Below are 14,810 nucleotides of genomic sequence, written 5' to 3' on the forward strand. Positions count from 1 at the left end.
TGAACGGTTCAGTAATGTTAGGTATGTTCATATTGTTGTGGGACCTGAACTTATTTTAGGGTTGAAAGATACTGTACTGTAAAAAGGTGATTGTCATACAATTATTCTTACTCTTCACTCCCTAAATACTGAGTATAGGCCTGAGTCTTAGTGATGATTCTCTCTCTTAAAAGTACAAAGTTTGCGTTGAGTCAAGCAGGTTAATATGAGGTTTTGGATTTTGAAATTATAATGAGGTCATCTCTTAGAAACTAAGCTTAAAGTTAATGTCATGCTTCATTTGAAATTATATATTAAATTGGCTTTTGTCAATCAATACTAGGTTTAAAAAACAAGAGAATGTGTGGGATGTTCTTGCTCCATTATGATAAATGTTGTGACTACTCAAGGATATTGCTGTGGACAATGGGTGTAGAATTCAATCCATCTGGCACAGTGTCTGTTGCTTTCCAGAGTGAGGATAAAATGGATAGTCAGATGAAGGAAGGCTTTGTGAAGGAAGTGTTATTAGAGCTGAACTTCCCGAACAAGTCAAATGGTGTCACAGGCAATCCTAGGTTAGTTAGTACAGAAAGAGCAGAGGAGATCAGTGGATCTGAAGTGAAAAGCAAACACAGGTACGTCTGAGGAAGACAATAGAGAAGCTGCCCCAAAGCCAGGAGGAGTCTTCTAGCCTGTTCTGAGCTTAGTCCCAGTCTGTGTATACAGCCTCATAAACCAAAACAGGTATGTGTGTGGTGAGGGGGAGGTTTCTCTTGGTTTTCTGACTTTAGTCTTGCTCAGCATTCTGAGTCTTGTTTTTGCTGTATTTCCATTGTGGGTGGGCTGCGGCTCTGTCTCATCTTATTTTTACTCTGGGACCCAGGCTGATGCCACAGGCCCTAACTGGAACATTGCTATCTCCTGCAGAGGAGGAGCTCACTGAACCGCCCATGAGCTCTTAAAACTTCTGCTTGGATGTGATCCAAGGATCCTCTGCTTTATAAGTCAATACAACCACCAAAATCAGGAAATTGATATTGATACATTACTATCATCTAATTCTCAGTTTCATTGATTGTCCCAATAATGTCCTTATAGCAAAAGTATACAGTTCTGAATCACACATGTCTCTCTTTAGTCTTTATCAGTCCGGAACAATTCCTCAGTCTTTTCTTGATTTTCACAATTTTGATCCTTTTGAAAATTCTAAATAAGTTATTTTGTAGGCTACTTCTCAAAACGTGGGCTTCTTTGATGATTCCTTATTATTAGATTAAGGTTAGTCTCTCTTTTTTTTTTGGTAGAAGTATTGCAGAAGTCATGCTGTATTTTTCCCATTGCATAAGATGTTAGTCAAAAAAAGTCGTATGAGAATACATAATGAATGATTATTCCATTTATGTAATGTTAAAAAAAAACTATATTATGGTGGCCAAGACATGGAAACAACCAAAATGTCCTTCGACAGATGAATGGATAAAGAAGTTGTGGTATATATACACAATGGTATATATATATATATATATATATATATATATATATATATATATATATATATACTATTTGGCGGTAAGAAAAGATGATATAGGGACATTTGTGACAGCATGGATGGATCTTGAGAGTATAATGCTAAGTGAAATAAGTCATACAGAAAAAGCAGAGAACCATATGATTTCACTGATACGTGGTATATAAACCAAAAACAACAAAAGAACAAGAAAAACAAATGAGAAACAAACTCATAGACACAGACAATAGTTTAGTGGTTACCAGAGGGTTAGGGGGATGGGGGGTGGGAGATGAGGGTAAGGGGGATCAAATATATGGTGATGGAAGGAGAACTGACTCTGGGTGGTGAACACACGATGGGATTTATAGATGGTGTAATACAGAATTGTACACCTGAAATCTATGTAATTTTACTAACAATTGTCACCCCAATAAATTTAAAAAAAAACTACAAAACTAAATAATGTATTTTTACGATACATACATATCTAGTAATGCTATGAAGAAAGCCAAGGGGATGATAAATTCAAGATAATGATAAACACAAATTCAGGATAATGATAAAATCTAGGGAAGATGGAGGGGAATGTGATTGGGAAGGAGTTTATAGGGGCTCCAACTGTTATTTTATTCTTTATCCTTAAACATAAATTGTAAATTTCTTTGCATGAAATGTTTCATAATATTTAAAAAACTCATTTCAGACCCTCATTTTTCTGATTTTGCAGTCGGCTAATGGAAATTCCTTCTGGTCTTTGAGCTATCATTTGGAAACCGTGCCTTAGCTCACAATGATTGTGCAGACTGATAGGCCTTGTGTATACCTGTTTCCCCAGCCTAATTATTTATAGTGCTTTCGAAAGTGTAGTGGTTTGGAGGATAAATTATATCAAGTTCTACCTACATGTATGTGGCACCTTCCTTCTCAAGAGTTCAGAGCACTTATAGAACTATTTCTCCCTCTCACACCTCATCCATTTTATAGATGATGGGAGGCATTCCTGAAAGAATCAGTGATTGAATTCAGTTCTGCAATTGGCCAGTCTGAAAGCTGGGGCTGGTACCTGGGTCCCCTCACTTCCTCCAGGTTCTCTGTTCTTGCACTGCTTCTGCCTTCACTGAGTCTTAGAGTAGAGCTGGAAACTACTGACCCCACAAACAGAGGAGTTTTGCATTAACACCATTGGTCCTCATGTCTAGAAAGATTTGGGGAAATGGCCTTTTGAAAGTACATAGCAAATAGCTGGGAAATTGGCAACAATTCACATGACAAGTGAGATGTATTTTTTAATTTGGAATATCCCTTGGTTATAATACATAGAGTGTTAAGTCTTTGGCCTATGAACCTTATGCAAGATATATTATCTGCCATGATGAGCTAAATAAAAAATTCATAAGACTGCAATAAATGTCTCTTGTGTGCAGACATTTGTCTATCTCAGTCAATATTCTGTCTTTGGATACAGACCCTGTCACAGAGAGTATGTTTTCTTTCATTGTATCAGTGGGAAAGAAAGGGGTTGAAATGGAAAGAGTGACAGTCCCAACCTCCCCTTAATAACAAAACAATACACTAATTCACACCGCTGAAGTACTTATAGTTTTAGCCTGGATGTAAAGAATTATCTTCGTTTACTTAGTTTATCAACTATGTAAAATACAGTAATTCTTTCATTTATTCAAAGGACCACATAGCAGAAGCTTCTAAAGTTTCCCATTATTATAGTTTATTTTTGCAGTGTTGAGGTATAATTGACATATAATAAACTGTACATACTTAAAGTGTACAGAATAATGAGTTTTGCCATATTCTCACATCCATAAAACCATCACCACAATTAGGATAGTGAATATATTCATTACTCTAAAAGTTTCCTTGTGTCCCTTTGTAATCCATCCCCACTCCCTGCATGACACTGTCCCTAAAACTTCTGATCTGCCTTTTATCAGTGGAGTTTAATTTGCATTCTCTAGAATTTTATAAATGGAATCATATAGTATATACTCTTCTTTTGGGGGGGGTCTGGCTCTTTCACTCAGGCTAAGTGGTTTGAGATTCATTCATAGTGCATGCATCAATAATTCATTTCTGTTTCTTGCTGAGTAGCATTCCATTGTATGGGTATACTACATTTGTTTATTCACCTGCTGATGGGGATTTAGGTTGTTTCTAGTTTGGGGCTATTACAAATAAAGCTGCTGTGAGCATTCATGTACAAATCTGTGCATAGACAGATGCTTTTGTTTCTCTTGGATAAATACCTAGGAGTGGAATGTCTGGATCATGTGATAGATGTGTTTAAAGTTTTGAAGGAACTTCCCAAAATTTCCGAAGTGATTGAACTATTTAAGATTCCCATCAGCAGTGTATAAGAGTTCCAGCTTTCCCACATTCTAGCCCACATTTAGCTTGGTCAGTCTTTTTCATTTTAGCCGTTCTGGTGGATGTATAGAGGTATCTTGCTGTGGTTTTAATTTTCATTTCCCTGATAATTAATTATGTCGATCATTTTTTCATGTATTATTTGCTATCTACATATATTTTTTGGGTGAAATTATCTAGTTTTAAATTGGATTGTTTGACTTTTTATTATTGAGTTTTCGTAAGAGTTTTTATGTATTCTAGATACAAGTCCTTTGTCCAATACGTTTTTCAAATATTGTTTTTCCAATCCATAGCTTGCCCTTCTCATTTTCATAACAGTATCTTTTGAAGAGCAAACAATTTTATTTTGGTATTGATTTTTCCTTTAATAGTTCCTATCTCTGTCCCATCCAAAATCACTCAAATTTTTTTCCTATGTTTTCTTCTAGAAATTTTATAGTTTTAGTTCATTTTATAAAATTATTTATTTTTTGAGTTACAGTTAACATTCCATATTAGTTTATATTAGTTTCAGGTGTTAGCTTTAGTTCTTATATATAAGTCAATGATCTATTCTGAGTTAATTTTTATATACGGCGTGAGGTAAGGGTCAAGATTTTTTTTTTTTTTTTCACATAGAACTAACCAGTTGTTTCAAGGCCATTTGTGAAAAATATTATCCTTTCCTCATTGAAATGCCATAGCACCTTTGTTGAAAATCAATAGGCCATATATGTGTGAATTCTCTATTCTGTTCCATTGATCTATAGGTCTATCTTTTTGTCAATACCACACTATCATAATTACTTTTTTACTTTATATGCATTTTCATTTTACTTAATTACTTTATAATGTTTTATAACCAATTCATCTAATTCTTATTTTGATACAAAATCTAGCAAAAATTTTTAGAGTTTTACAGACTGTAATCAAAACCCCATATAGTCTTTGTCTCTAAACTGAGAAGTCTTAATTTTTCTGTTTTTTTTCCTTATCCAGAAACTTAATAATAATTATTGTAGTGGGATTTTTTTTAACCCATTGCTTCCATTTCTAATGTGTTTTCTTTGGGTGTGAAAAATATATGCTTGGTACATGAGTAGGCACCATAAAGTGTTGCTTCTCTTCCCCTATTGTTAATATTATTATCAGTATTCTTGTCATTATCATTACTGCACACACTGGTTTTCAACATCCTTCCTAAATACAAAACCATTTACTCTAGTTTGGGCCCCAGCAATTGAGCCAAATTGGTTTCTTTAATAAAGAAAGACATGACTCCTTGTTTCCATAAAAAATGACTCCTAGGTTCCATACTGGCTGTTCTAGCGATGTACTGAGGTATCTCATTGTGATTTTAATTTGCATTTCCCTGTGATTAATGATATTGATCATAATGATGTTGTAAACATTCTGGGACATAATGGAAAACTCAGATATTATTACTATGTAAGTATAATTTAAGTTCTTTCTCCCTAAATATATAACTGTACACTTTTTCATACTGATTTTTTTTTCAAGGATTCTGCCCATTCACCCATCTTTGAGAGACCATGCTGTGGTTTTCCCTGATCAGATTATTGGTTAGTAATCTGAAAAGACTTCGGAAAACTGGAGGTTTTGTGAGTATTTCTTACTCTACACTTAATTTTTAGAATTTAAATAAGAGTTGCCTTGCAGTGATCCCTAGGAACCCACTGTGGTTTCTTTTCCATTGAGAGATAAATTTACTTGTTCCTATTCTTTGTTTTCTGTTTTAAAACAGTGTTGTATTTATGACAAAATTTTCCAATCCCCAAACCAACTGCTAAAAATACAGTTTTTAAGTGTGTGTGGGGTGTGTGTGTGTGTGTGTGTGTGTGTGATTACGTCAAAGGTTTGGGAAAATGCAGGTCATAAATTCACTTAGCAACATCAGGCTTATATACCTGCCTCCCTTGCTTGATAAAATCAATCAAATTTTTGTTCAAGTTTCAGCGAAATTCCACTCTAAGTGATGTTTTGACTTTAAGTAGGGGAAACTCCTTTTAGCTCTCTTGCATTTTGGACAAAAAAAAAGGGAGGCTGACAGGCAAAGTTGTTAAATGTTAAATCAAAAGCTGAAAAGTCATTGAATGTGATATAATCCAAACTCCAAATGAGAGAGTTCAGGAGGGACTTCTCAGAACGAAGGGGGGAAAATGTCAACCAGAAGTAATTAGGAAAAAGTCAAATGGAGGATCGAAGTCTCCCTTCTTAGAAGAAAGAGCTACTCTGTCTTCATTGCCTCCTCCACGCTTCCTTTTTTAAATTAGGGATGAGGAAGGTAACAAATTCTAGAGCAGACAGATGGAGGGAGAACAGAAGAAACTGCTGGCTGAGCAAGAACTGAGGGTGCAAGTCCTCACCTTTTACTTAAAAGGATCTGAAACCTGGGTGAAAAGCTGCCAACAGCAGGAATATGAATTAGGAGGGTGACCTTACAGAAACAAAAAAATGACCTCTCTCTAAGATCGAGGGAAAAGATGAGGGTGTCAACTAGTTAGGGAAAATAAAAATCATTGCATACTGGAGTATTGAAAAGACCTTAGAGGTCATGGAACCAACCCTGATTTTACAGATAGACCAGCAGCTGAGAAGAATGAGCCTTCAGAGTCCAAATTGGTCCACCACAGTATAATATGGTACATGTGAACTAATATAAAATAATGCCCCCCAGTCTTCAAAGAAACTGTATACTCCTGGAAGTTACACTCTTTTTATCATGTTGCTTTTGTAACACTGAGCCTCATCAAACCCTTGTTTGAGAAGCACCAGATTAATTGACTTGCTGAACAGCCACAGCTTGTTTCATGAGATTTAAAAAAATTTTGTTATTATGGATTTAGAAAGAAATATCATCATCACATTTGGTGCTTGATCAATAGATTCGTACATTTTTACTCTTTTAATAAGTAGGTATGATATTTGAGCAAAGTTGTGGTATTAAGTTCAGCACTAATACCACAAGTTCACCGGGTGATGTAATAGGTCAGGACCAAAGAAGACAGGATCTTCATTCCTGCCACCCCCGCGCCTCGCCTCAGCCTGGCTCCGGCTGCTGGCACAGCCTTCAGTTGCTCTTCCTACTTCCTGTTTTGCCCCCTTCCAATCCATCTTCTGCCCCAGCCATCAGAGGAAACTTCTTAAAATGCAAATCTGATCGTATCACCCTCTTGCTAAATACTCTTGGTAGCAACTCACGGACCACAGCCCAGATTCTAAACTCCTTAACCCCCAAGTCCTCTCCATCCTCATCCCCTCATTTGTGGTTCCCTTCCAAACACCACGTACTGAAGCTTTATTGATCTTTCCTTACTCTTAGCTCATCAGGCCCGCTTCAGATAGCTGTGTTTGTGCTAGACGTTTTCTCCTGCCTAGGATGTTCTTCTCCCCTTCCTCCTCTCGCTAGAGAACACCTATTCATTGCTGAAAGCTCAAAGCAACACTTTCCTTGCACTCCCAGTTAAAACTGACCATCCTTCCGGTGGTGTCTCATTCCTTCTTGGACATACATTTATCATAACACCTATAATATCTTATTGCACTTATGTGTACACATAAGTGCAATAAGATATTATATCAATGTTACAGAAATCAGTGGGTTTCAAACTTTAAAGTGTTTCGCGCATATAAGAATCACCTAAGGCGTTTCTTTAAAATGCAGAAATGTCTTGGCCTCACCCCCAGAGATTTTCATTCTGATTCAGTAGGTCTAGCATCAGAGGGGTTCACGGACATCATGAGACTAAGGAGAGTCTACTCTAAATCAGGTAAGTCTTTACCTGCCTGAAGCACCATTTTCCCAAGGGCAGAGATCGCTACCGGTTTGCTCCACCTGCTTCTCCCCAATCACTGACTCACAAGAGTATCAGCTTGAGAGATCCCAACACCCCGCTCCACGCCTCCCACTCTCTTGGGGGTAAAATATGCAAAACTCATTTCTATGCCGCAAGTAGGTGAGAATAACATTCTGGGCCATCACCATTCAATAATGGAAGCTTTGTGCAAAGTAGTGACAGGTGAGAGGAATGATTTCATTTTTCACTTTGACAATTGGGTGAAGCAGATTCCTGGCAGTTCTGCAAAGGTTTTATGCCCACATAGTTACCCAAAGATCTGCTTAGCAACCAAGAGATGCTGCAAGGAGAAGAAAAGCAGATTCTTCTCTCAGTGGCATCTTGTAACTGAGATGCTGAAGCACAAAGAGGAGAAAATGAGGGTAGTTTTGATTTAGGGTTCCCGCTTGTTTTCTGGTCTCCAGAGAGGTTGGTCCTGAATGCCCTGGTCCCTCTCCACTTCCCAGAGCATCATTCCCCAGGGAGCCTGGCTATGATTAACTAGATTTTTTCTTTGTCGAACTATTTTTTTTTTATGACTATAAAATTCAATCTGTTTGTTGGAGGTTTTGAGAGGGTCCAATATTGCACCCCTCTAACATGCCTAGGTTTTGAACTGAGAAAAAAAAGCAGGCACTTGGCAAACCAAATATGACCAGTTCACTGATAAAGTTGATATTGGAGAATGGGGCTTATATCTGCAGGCAAATGGGCTTTCTAATACTGAATCCCAGAAGTGAGCCCCGCTGCCCAAGGAAAACCCCTTCAATCCTCCTCCCACTGGGGCAATCCAGAGGATGTGCACTTGGCTGGTAGGTGAGCACCCTGGAGGAGGGGGAGAGGCAGGGGCTGGGCAAGTCCAGTGTCTTCTGTAAACCCACCAGTCTGGTGACTCCTTCAACCTGCCTGGGTGGAGGGAGTCAGGGGCAGGGAGAAACTGCAGTAGTACTTGCCTTCACATGTCAGGAAACATTAGACACAGATCAGGCATTCCCCCAACGCAATTATGTTTAATCATTAAAGATTTGGAAAATATAAAAAAGTATACAGAATAAAATAAAAATCAGTAGCAATCCCAGAGATATACTATATTTCTTCTATTCTAAGGCACATATTTCTCACATTCTCATGCTTCTTAAGTTGAGATGTATTTCACTATATATATATATATATATATATATATATATATATATATATATATGTATGTATATATATACATATGTATATATATATATACACACACATATATATAAATTGTAAAATACATACATATATATTTAATGTGCTATTATTATTTCTTCCTAAAAGATTTTTGTTAAGCCTCTGATGCCTCTTTCAGTTGTATCTTACAAATGAGGACATAGAGTCAATCTCAATTGTTTTTGAAAGATAGAGATTATACTAGAGCATCCTCCTGTGTTAATAGGTAGTGAAACTCTTAAGTATAATGACTGCAAAATATTCCATTATCTGAATGCACTAGGATCATTTAACTAATTCTACCCCTTCGCATTTAAGTGGTGGTCTTTTTGTTTTTTAGTATTATAGATAATGCTGTGATAAACTATATTTTTTTTCCCCTAAGAATTGGTCCTTGAATTCAGGATATTCACTTTTTCAAAGTGCTGGTTTTATGTGATCATATTGCCCCTCAGAAAAGTTGCCCAACTTAACCCCCCATTAGTGTTGTCTAAGAGTGCTCGTCTTACAGCAGTCAGTAGCATTGCGTATTACAGGCACCATTATAAGTGGGATAGTCTTTCTCTGAATTTGAAGAGCGTCAGTTCTTCACGCATAGCCTGCCACTCCTTGTCAACCCTCTCTCCCTGCTTCCCAGTTGAGTCCAGAGTCTCCTGGAAGAATGAGAACAAGCACAGAGGTGAGACCAAGTACATGCAGGCTCAGTGTTGCCGTAAAACTTTGCTGCCAAACCCTGCATAGTGCCCAGAGGAGTAGGCTCACGGATGGAGGAGAGACGTGTCCCTGAATGACCTAGAGCCACAGCAGGGAAAGGAGGCCCTCCTGTCCAAACTCACGGCCTCCCAGGGGCAAGGGGGCACCATGGTAAAGCACTGCCCAGGAAACTGGTACACAGAGCATTTGCTGGTGGAGGTTCCTCCCTGCACCTCTTTCTGTCCTCTTTCTACCCCCGTGCTCAGCAGTGGAGGAACCCTGAGCTTCCTCTGGAGGCCAAGAAGCATCGCTGATGCAGATACCCTGCTGCGTCTTGGTCTGTATCTAGCCGTCCCAGAGGCAGCCAGGGAAGGCTCGGCCTGGGTTCCATGCCATGCGAGACATTTTTGTGGGCATCTGCTGTGTGAAGGGCAGTATTAAGTGCTGTAGGAAAGATAAGGTTTTATTTCTGTCAAGAGCTTTTTATGGCACAAGTTCTATGGCTCCCCACCCTACCCCGACCCATCTGCTCGCTGCTTGGGTAGAAATAGGAGACTTTTCTGGGGAGGAGCAGCATGTGCTCACCCCTCAGAACTGCAGGCAGAAGCAGACTGGACTGTGGAAAATGCGAACCTGGCATATGTACCAGAAAATAATCGTTTTCAGCTCTTGGTTCCTCAGAGATAAAGGTACCAAAATAAAGTGGGTCCTATGGACATTCCTCAGCAGGATGATTTCTACCCAAGTTAAGTAGAGAATTCTGGAGCCTAAATGCCCAAATCACACTGTTTTCTACTGGGGTACAGCTTCTCTTATTTGACACTCAGAGATAAGTGGGGGCTTTAGGCTGAGGTTTTTAGAATGGAATTTGGTTGGGCTTCTCCCGGTAAGACGGCTCACCAGATCTGGTGCGCCAAGCTCCTTCAAGCTCTGAAAGTTTATGTTTAAAGAGAATTAAGAGGGCTCGTGGGATTTCTGAACCAGGTAAGCTGCACTAGGGAGCGCTCACTGGTAACAGACCCAACGGAGCCTTCTCATGGGGCCCTCCCAGGGGCAGGGATGAGAACAAGAGAGCAGGGCAATGTGAACGGCGAGCCTCTTGGTCACGGAAGGGACAAGGGAGATACCCTTGCCCCAAACAAGTGGGAGTGCAGAGTGCTACGTTATATAATAGTGGGCAGATCCCATCTTGGGGAACACAGCTGCCCTTGGGGTTCCTTCAAAGAGACTTAAAGGAGATTTGGAGGCAAATTGGGTAGTGTTGGCATCTCGTCGATCCAGTAGGGCTCTGAGAGTTGATCAAGGCATACTGGGCACTCTAATAGCCTCAGGAAGGCACCCTGTTTCCCCAGCAGAGCAGAGAAGAATGGAGAAGCTTAGAATCAGACACACAGATCTCAGCTAAGTCCCAAAGATCCTCAGAGCACTGGAGAGGCAGAAATGGAGGCTCATAGGATAATTTTTTCCTAAGGCTCCATCTGTACAGTAAGGTTTACTGCCTGGGGGTGGGGTGGGATTAACTCATAGATCTCTGCAACCAGCTGAGAAGAGGGTCTTTGTCACACAGCCCTTACCTGAGTTGATGTCTCTTTTAAGAGAATAGGGAGGAGCCTTTGGGGGCAGCAGTTGAGAAGGCGACTGTCCATGGGGCGAGGGTAGGGCTGCACCTCCTGCTGACCATTTGAGAAACAAATCATGGAAAATAAAAAAAAGTATATAAAAAGAACTGAAAGGTAGTAAAGAAGGTTTAATTTCAATAATAAAAGAAGACTAAAAGGTTAAGGTGGGTTTCAAACCAAACATTTAAATGTGAAAAGACACATCAAAATAAGCTTAAAAACAAGCAATTTTGTTTAAAATTTTAACATAAATAAAGGAAGAAAAAAATAACTAAAATAAGTCAGATTTTAAAATTAGAGAAATAAAAGGCTTCAATTCCAAAACTAAAAGTTAAGAAAGTTTGTATGCAGGAAATTGGAAGAAAAGTTACAATTCCAATAACAGAATATTAAGAGGGTTTTTTTAAAAAAGAGAAGCTACAATTAGGTGTGATTTAAAATAAGATAAATGGCTGAACTCCAATAAGAGATTAAAAACATGAAAAAAACAAAGCTATACATGATTAAAATAAAACCCAAAAGCCACAAGGTGAAAAATTAAAAATATTTTAGTAAGTGAAGTTAATGATAACATAGGATTTGTAAACACTGTAGAATGAAAGAAAAAAAATGTATAGGACAAAGTGAAAATGAAACATTTTTAAATTTAGAGTTGGGCGGATGACAAAGGGGGTGAGGCGGAAACAGCAGGCACTAAGTTAGATTCCAAGGCTGCTCCTGCCTCTTCCCAGCGAGTGACCTCCATCCACTTCAACAGGTGCCATTTATTTAACCCCTTTGATGAAGAGCCAGGTGGCAGGAAGTCAAGAATTCTTCTTTCTCTCCTTGCCCTGGACATTGTCCCCAGAGGCCCTCGCCTTGGTCTGACCCCAACAGTATTTCTTCTTGCTCCCTAATTCAACATACCTGTATGACAGGCCCTGAAAGAAAGAAATTTTCCAGACCTACTGCAGCCATTTGTCAGGAGAAAGAGCCCTAGATCCTGCTGGGCTGCCCACCACTCCTCTACTCTCATAGGAAACAGAGAATACATGAAAATGGGTAAAGAGAAACTCAAATGCGGACGGAGGGTAAAATGTCTAGTCCTGTGAACCGTTCCCTGACACTTCCTTTTGATGTCTTCTGCCTCAGAACATGAATACCAGAGACAGGAAGTTCATCTTCTGTAAAGTTGCTAAAACTATCCCATAAATCATTGCACATTCTAACTGCATTGGCTCAAAATTGAGCAGGATAAAGTATAACCTAAAGAGAAACCAAAAATAGTTACTTGGTTTCCTTTGCCAAATTTCCTTGAAACTGTAATTGCAGAAGAGTTTAAAATTAGGTAATCAGTTAACAAGTATTTGTTGAGTGTCCTGTGTTTGGAGGCCTTCAACGTCCCTGGAAGCAGAGGACAGACTTCCTGGATTTGCTGGGCACCAGAAGGGCACAGGCCCAGTGTGGGCTACTTGTCATTATTGCGACCTACTTTTCATCAGTCTGATAGCCAAGAAGTATATTTGGGGCAGGTACGCTCCTCCAGGGTCTCTTCTCGGCCCACTACTAAGATACCCCAGTGTTTTCTCTTTTTCTTTCTCTTTCAGAAGATACTATTTTTGCCAGAAAGTGGACCTTTGACAAAGTGTTGTGCTTTGTTTTCACTTCCTTTATGTGCTTTCTTCTGCCTCAGACCATTCTGCAGGTCGGACCACACGGCGTAAGCAGCAGCAGGTCAGATCCTCTGGTAAGAGCTTGGTTCATATCGAAAATTTCATTTCAGACTTTCATGTTTCTGTATATTACTGTGTAACCTGGTTTCTCCAAGCCTCACTAGCTTGTTGGTAACAGAAAATCCTTATAAACCAAATAGCCTAATAGTAACTCAATAAACGCACCTCCAAGTCATTCATATTTTGGGGAGAGCCTGTGGCAGCCTACATCGACCCACCTACGTCCATATGTTCTCCTCCAGCCCTTTCTTTGCTGTCTACTGCTTGTGAATCCACTTGGGGCCTATGTGTCACCATTGCAGCTGGGTCCCCTGTCAGTGACAAGTGGGAATTGCGGAGCAGTCTACATCTCCCTGCCAAGCACCCCCAACAGACTGACGGAGAAGTTGGGCAGAGGAGTGGCACCTTTTGGCTGCCCATGCCCCAATGCTAGACCCCGATGTACTTCTCATCTCAAGCACACAGCTGATGGTGTCACATAGTAAAGCTGTTCTTTGTCCCCAGGAGGCCTCACTTCCCAGAGCTCTGGTGTGTTCCACACAGAGACACAGGGAACAACCACTTCCTGCACTCTGGACCACTCTTTGTTTCCTACTCTCAGAAACAGCCTGCTGAGCCCTTTCCTGGGTTTCTTCCTGGAGCCCCTTTGTCCCTAAGACTTGGACGCGTAACTGGGAGTTGGCTCCATGGCTAAAATGTGACATAGGCTCCACGTTCTCCTCCCAGAGGGATGGGTGCCCTCTTCCCATTCTTCTCAACAAAAAGACCCTCATGCAGGTCATCTCCTAGCAGACCTTCCTACTACCTGATCAGACATGCTCCCAAATGCTGGGTCCCACCTTAGCCCCAGTATGGGATCCCTGCTCCAAGCAGAAAATTAACTCTGTGACCTTCAGCAAGGCATTTGTCCACCTTAGGCCGCTATTTCTTCATCTGTAAAAATGTGACTTGCCCTTTCCTTCCTTCCTTCCTTCCTTCCTTCCTTCCTTCCTTCCTTCCTTCCTTTCTTTCTTTCTTTCTTTCTTTCTTTCTTTCTTTCTTATCTTTTTTATTTTTATTGGGGAATATTGGGTAACAGTGTGTTTTTCCAGGACCCATCAGCTCCAAGTCAAGTCGTTGTTTTTTTCAATCTAGTTGTGGAGGGCACAGCTCACTGGCCCACGTGGGAATCGAACCAGCGACCTGGGTGTTATGAGCACTGCACTCTAACTAACTGAGCCAACTGGCTACCCGACCTGCCCTTTTCAATGGCAGTTATGAGCAGCAAGTGACGTCATCAATGCCCACACACTTCAAAAAAGCCCTACACAAGCCCTGAGTGGGAAATAATCAGGAGTCAGACGCTGTGTTTTCTTTCAGCCCCAAATAGCAGACTTGTAGGAAGGGCTGGTTTCCTTTCCCTAATTCAATGTGGCTGGTCTAATTTCATCTTTTTAAGCAACAGATTAACTTTATATGAATTATTTATGTATCTTAATAGTATCTTGCCAGGAGATGTTTAAAATGTCAGTGATATTGGGGTTGGGAGTGTGATGGTGGATTGAATAGGGAGGAAAGCATGAGAGGCGAAAGTGAGGGAAAGAAAACAAGAGGCCGTCTGGTATAAAATAAATCACACTGTATAGGCCTGACAATATCTATGCAGAATATACTGGAGAAGTGCAAGCTAATTAAGCTCACCAGTTTGTGAAGCAAATCTACAACAAGGATGGACTGTGAGGTTGGCAAACGCAAAAACCAGTGTCAGCATTTGCCCTGTGCCCGCAGCCATGGCAGACACTTCACATGAATCACCGCACTCTTTCTGCCTGGGTGAAACTTGACCTCACAGTCCCTCTTGAGAAGATGCTTAATGGTTTGGATTGGAGTCAGC

This window comes from Rhinolophus sinicus, chromosome 3, assembly GCF_057876585.1.
Source record: "Rhinolophus sinicus isolate RSI-liver-muscle chromosome 3, RSI-T2T, whole genome shotgun sequence".
Taxonomy (NCBI): Eukaryota; Metazoa; Chordata; class Mammalia; order Chiroptera; family Rhinolophidae; genus Rhinolophus; species Rhinolophus sinicus.